Genomic DNA, 6,236 nt, shown 5'->3' on the forward strand with positions numbered 1-6,236 from the left:
TTTATCTTGAAACTCTTGGTACATTTCCCCAAAAGTCTTTTTGGTTAGGACACACATGGCCTGTGGATCAGACTTTTTGAGTGCGGTCAACTCATGCTCCCATATCACATTCATTTTCAACCCGTAAGTAGCCTGTAAAGATTCCAATTTGTCTTGAAACTCTTGGTACATTTCCCCAAAAGTCTTTTAGGTTAGGACACACATGGCCTGGGGCACAAAGCAAGATTTACAACCGTGGAAGACACAACCGTTGTACTCAAACACAGTCTCAACACCGTCAATCTGTATGTATCCATCTACATGATAAGGCCCAAACGCCTTCTCAACCCCTATTCAAAGCATGTTGAATAAAAATGTCTTTATCCTGGGCCATGTACTCCAACCATTGAATGGACCCACTAGAGTATGACTTGAATTGGCGTCGGTAGTTGTCAGGCAAGGGGATAGCTATAGATGCTGGAGGTAAAAAAGTGTATACGATAGGTTTTCATGCCTGCCGATGCAATAGTTGTACAACTCCAGGGGTCAATGCCTGCATCTTTGATTACCTCTTCTCTGAATCTGAGGCATCCTTCACGAAGTATAACTACATCGTTGTCACAGTATGACTCCATCTCTTTGTGGAAATCAAAAGTGCTGTGACATACTGTCTCGTACCATGTTATGAATCTCTCTCGCTCTTTGGGAGACATCTGATCACACCCGTACATTTCGGGGCTGGGATAAGATCCAATATAATGTAAATTCTCCTCAGATGTGAAGAAATGGGGAAACCATCCTTTCACAGAGTTCTCAAAACCCAAGGCCTCAGGCATTTGAGCCAATCTCATGGGTAAGAAGCTTAAACTGTCAATGTATCTCTGGTTGAAGGCGGGGTCTACAAAACACAAGATTTTACTACCTTGGGCTATGACACTGGGTGCAACGCCTTGTTGTATCAAGGAATTCAAAAGAAGGTAGGAGTCATAGGCTCTAGAATTGTGAGCTATAAACGTGAAGTTTCTGTACTGGGGTTTTCTGAAGTGTTTTAGAAAGAGGAGTGCACAATTGGGCCCCACTGCCGACCACTTATCACCCTTGAAAGTCATGGTAGATACAAAAATAGGCAAATGAACACCTGATTGCTGATTAGTCTCAAAATCATAAAACACATATTTCTCTGAATGTTCATCTTCAGCCAAGGGCTGAATATAACACTTGTGTGGCACTTCTTGAACCACTTCAGCGTCTCTGCTTTTCAAAGGCCCTTTACAGATTGGGCAATGTATGATTCCACACACATTAGGTTTAGGGCTGTCTATTTTAAGGTTGTAATTGCACTGGCATTTTGGACATTTCTTGTTAATGTCACAACTGCTTACAGATTTACATGCCTTGGGGTGCCATGTTTCAATTTTGTGTTTTTCGTAGCAGTAGGCCGAACGACATGTGCGGTGACAATCCGCACAGGGTGTCAGGTTTAAGGGCTGCATCGGACAATTTTCATCCAGACATACTGAACAGTTATAACGGCACAAGTGCCCCCCCTTTCGGGTGTAGCCTGTATGACAGGCTGGACACACATATGGTGCGCCTAAAAACGCAGTGATGTTGGTAATAGCATAATAATGGTCATTTTGCACATAAAAGTACAGAATCTGAGGATGAGGTTGTGGGTTGTTTTGGAATTTCAAGAGAGCTGCATTAGCTCTACTGTGGTACAAAACCACAATATTGATATTCAGAAAGTTTTCAAATTTGACTATGTCAGAGAATGCCACTGCATCCTGTATACCTAGACCCACGGCAATTTGGAGCTCTCTAGCCTTGTGTAACGCAGCTAGATCAGTACAATCAGGTTTGAGTAAATGTGCTAGGCCTATTGCAAAGCATAGCTTATTACCAGGATTGTGAACGTTTATGAGGTATGCCCTTTTATTGCTTATGATTTCTGATTGCATGAGACTATCTAGTTTCCTTCTCTGCCCCCCTCCACCCTGGGGTTGACGTATTATTTGCACTACAAGCTTGAGGGTCCTATCGGCTATGATGGATAAATTTGATTGAACAAGTCGTTCCAGCAGGGCTATAAATTGATCAGGATCTGCGGCACCGTTGGGTAAAATAAGAGATACAGTGTTTTGCATGCTATCTCCACAAATTTCAAACTGTAAGACATCACGAGGTTCGCCATAATCTGCAACCCTGTCTAACAGTTCGTTCAGAGTATCCAGTATCATTACATAAAAAAACGCTTAGTCAAGATTCTGATTCAGCCATGTGAAATTTAAAAACTGTCGAATCTCTGTATTGCTGAATTTATTTTGGTACACAACCCGGACACTTCTATCAAGACCATCTCCCTCCTGATTTATTAGACAATTTTCCAATTCCTCAAAAACATCGTATTGCGTTTCAGACTCTTCGGACCTGGGAGTTAATGGCGGTGTATGTGTGGGGTCCGGTGTAGAAGATCTTATGCTCTCATTCATATGATTAATTAACCTCTATGGGCTAGGTGGGACGCTAGCGTGCCACCCGTGGTGCACTCCATCAACAGCAGGTGCATTTCAAGAGCGGCAAATTTGAATCCAAATAAATGTCAAAATTCAAATTTTTCAAACATACAACTATTTTACACCCTTTGAAAGATAAACATCTCCTTAATCTAACCACGTTTTACGATTTCAAAAAGGTTTTACGGCGAAAGGATAAATTTAGAGTATGTTAGGACAGTACATTTACAAGAGTTGTGTGTAATGTTTTGTCAATTCAAAGACAGGGTCACCAAAACCATAAAACCAGCTAAAATGATGCACTAACCTTTTACAATCTCCATCAGATGACACTCCTAGGACATTATGTTAGACAATGCATGCATTTTTAGTTCTATCAAGTTCATATTTATATCCAAAAACAGCGTTTTACTATGGCATTGATGTTGAGGAAATCGTTTCCCTCCAATAACCGGCAGTCAAGTCAGCGTCACAAATTAAATAATTAAAATTAGAAAACATTGGTAAAATATTATATTGTCATTTAAAGAATTATAGATTTACATCTCTTGAACGCAATCAACTTGCCAGATTTAAAAATAACCTTACTGGGAAATCACACTTTGCAATAATCTGAGCACTGCGCCCAGAAAAATACGCGTTGCGATACAGACTACACGTCATGTTGGGGAGATCTAAAATCGAAAATACTATGTAAATAATCCATTACCTTTGATTCTCTTCATCAGATGTCACTTCCAGGTATCACAGGTCCATAACGAATGTAGTTTTGTTCAAAAAAGCTCATCATTTATGTCCAAAAATCTCCGTCTTGTTAGCACATGATCTAAGCCAGCCGGACTTCTCGTCATGAACGAGGGGAAAAAATATATTTACGTTCGTTCAAACATGTCAAACGTTGTATAGCATAAATCATTAGGGCCTTTTTTAACCAGAACATGAATAATATTCAAGGTGGACGAATGCATACTCTTTTATAACGTATTGGAACGAGGGTACCCAACATGAACTCGCGCCAGGTGTCTAATGGGACATCATCGTTCCATGGCTCTTGTTCGGTCAGATCTCCCTCCAGAAGACTCAAAACACTTTGTAAAGGCTGGTGACATCTAGTGGAAGCAATAGGAAGTGCCAAAATATTCCTCAGCCCCTGTGTTTTTCAATGGGATAGGTTTAAAGGTAATACAACACATCAGGTATCCACTTCCTGTCAGAAAATGTCTCAGGGTTTTGACTGCCAAATGAGTTCTGTTATACTCACAGACACCATTCAAACAGTTTTAGAAACTTTAGAGTGTTTTCTATCCATATATAATAAGTATATGCATATTCTAGTTACTGGGTAGGATTAGTAACCAGATTAAATCGGGTACATTTTTTTTATCCAGACGTGCAAATGCTGCCCCCTAGCCCTAACAGGTTAAAGCTATGAGTTCGGCAGGAATCTGAGAAAACAGGTTTTCATCTATATGAATTATGTCTGATGTTACCCCAGCCTCATTCATTTGGTTAATTAAGGCTTGGAGTTCGGCAGGAATCTGAGATAACAGGGTTTCAACTGTCTGAATTATGTCTGTTGGCTCATCCATTTAGTTAATTAATGATGTGGTATTCTTGTGGTATTCTGGAAGGATCCATGTTACATATAGGTTTTTAGCGCCTGTATTTGCGTTTTTTAATCAGATTGTTGTTTAACAAATGGGGCATTGTTCTATGCCAGAAGGATAGATCTTGACTGTATTGCCTCTTGATTAAAGCCACCATTCATTTGTGTAGCAAGACATTTCTGGATTTTAGAGCCCCGTAAAAGGCAGTGAGAAACCTAGCTTGTTGGATTTCAGGCTCGGGTGTTTCTACCAAAGAATTGGCTGAATTATGAAGGCTGGCTGAATCAAGAAGGCTGGCCACCACGCACAACATCAAATCGTCTACCTCTGAAATGTCATTTAAAACGTTGAAATCATCTGGTTTCGGTGTTTTATTGTGATTGTCCGGTGCGCCGAAATCCTCCGCGGCTCTCGTTGTGTATGGTCTTCTGTGCCGTTATACGCTGGGGAGGAGTCTGAAAGAAAAATACACATACAAAATAGGTTATTAAACATAAAATATATTAGATAAAAATGTCAAATACATTTCAGGTAAAATACTATATATTAACAATATGTAATTAAATTACCTTGGCTTTTTTGACGTGGGCTGTTCTGACAAATCGCGGATACCGGCATTCCAGATTCTGCCAGGCATGTATCGTTGGAGTCTGAAAAAACATTATTTGTCATTGTTTTAACATACTCAATCTTAAAAATATATAAATAATAATAAAAAAATGTATAACTAATAACATATATATATTGGCTTCATACCTTGTCCATAGAGCGCCGTTTCTTGAAGCCGTAGGTTTCCAGCTCAGTAACACTTCTCGGGCCGGGGTGATTCTGCGCAATGCACTTGCGCCTGAGTTCTGCGTTGCATCTTGGGTTCTCGAATATGGCGTGATTGGCTCGAGTTTCCCGGGGGAGTTGATGGGACGGTTATAGCCTCAGTTCTCGGTGTGTTTGAAAAAACGTTCGTACAGAACGGGAGAATAGCATATATTTCATCGGCTCCTCCGTAGTCGTTTAGAGTCCATAATGCAGCAGGGTGTAACGACTGTCTTCTGAAATGAACCAAGGCGCAGCAGGTATGTGAATACTCATTTTTTAATTACCCAACAAAAGGAGTAAAGCATCCACAGGAAACAATAAATGTGACAGCAGCAACAGTTTGCAGGCTAAAAAACGCAGTGCAAAACAACCACCCACAACCCCAAAGAAAAACACACACACCTATATAGGACATCCAATCAAAGGCAACTCAACACACCTGCCTTCAATTGGAAGTCCCAATCAACAATACAAACATACCCAACACAAACATGCCACGTCCTGACCAAAACTAAAACACTAGCTCCATCTGCTGGTCAGGACGTGACAGTACCCCCCCTCAAGGTGCAGACCCCGGAATGCACCTACCAACAGAAAAACACCAACAAAAAACCCATAAACAATAACCCCTAAACAATAAGGGAGGGAAGGGAGGGTGGCTGCCATCACCGACAGCACTGTGCTACACCCTCCCTCCCCAACCCACCTATCCTGGAGGTGGCTCAGGTGCAGGCCGTGGACCTCGCTCCACCTCTGGCATCGCCCACTTTGATGGCGCCGATAGCTGCGCCGGGCCGACGGGCCACTCGGGCTGACCCTGGCAGACGGACCACTCGGGCTGGACCGGGGGACAGGAGGGCCCCTCGGGCTGGGCCGGGGGACAGGAGGGCCCCTCGGGCTGGGCCGGGGGACAGGAGGGCCCCTCGGGCTGGGCCGGGGGGCAGGAGGGCCCCTCGGGCTGGGCCGGGGGGCAGGAGGGCCCCTCGGGCTGGGCCGGGGAACCGGAGGGCCCCTCGGGCTGGGCCGGGGAACCGGAGGGCCCCTCTGGCTGGGCAGGAGGGCAGGAGGGCCCCTCGGGCTGGGCCGGAGGGCAGGAGGGCCCCTCGGGCTGGGCCGGAGGGCAGGAGGGCCCCTCGGGCTGGGCCGGAGGGCAGGAGGTCCCCTCGGGCTGGGCCGGAGGGCAGGAGGGCCCCTCGGGCTGGGCCGGAGGGCAGGAGGGCCCCTCGGGCTGGGCCGGAGGGCAGGCTGGCCACTCCGGCAGTTCAGGGCAGTCTGGCCACTCCGGCAGTTCAGCGCAGTCTGGCCACTCCGGCAGTTC

General features: G+C 44.5%; 1 long non-coding RNA gene across 1 annotated transcript; it reads right to left on the reverse strand.

Annotated features, from left to right (window-relative positions):
- Positions 1 to 4,411: 4,411 nt before the first annotated feature.
- On the reverse strand, positions 4,412 to 5,136 carry LOC123724124 (uncharacterized). The gene is made up of 3 exons (XR_006756816.1): positions 4,859 to 5,136; positions 4,672 to 4,752; positions 4,412 to 4,557 (listed from the first exon to the last, which is right to left on the reverse strand). It is a non-coding gene; the product is annotated as an uncharacterized lncRNA (long non-coding RNA).
- Between the last annotated feature and the right edge of the window lie 1,100 nt (positions 5,137 to 6,236).

The sequence above is a fragment of the Salmo salar genome, chromosome ssa09, assembly GCF_905237065.1.
Source record: "Salmo salar chromosome ssa09, Ssal_v3.1, whole genome shotgun sequence".
Lineage (NCBI taxonomy): Eukaryota > Metazoa > Chordata > Actinopteri > Salmoniformes > Salmonidae > Salmo > Salmo salar.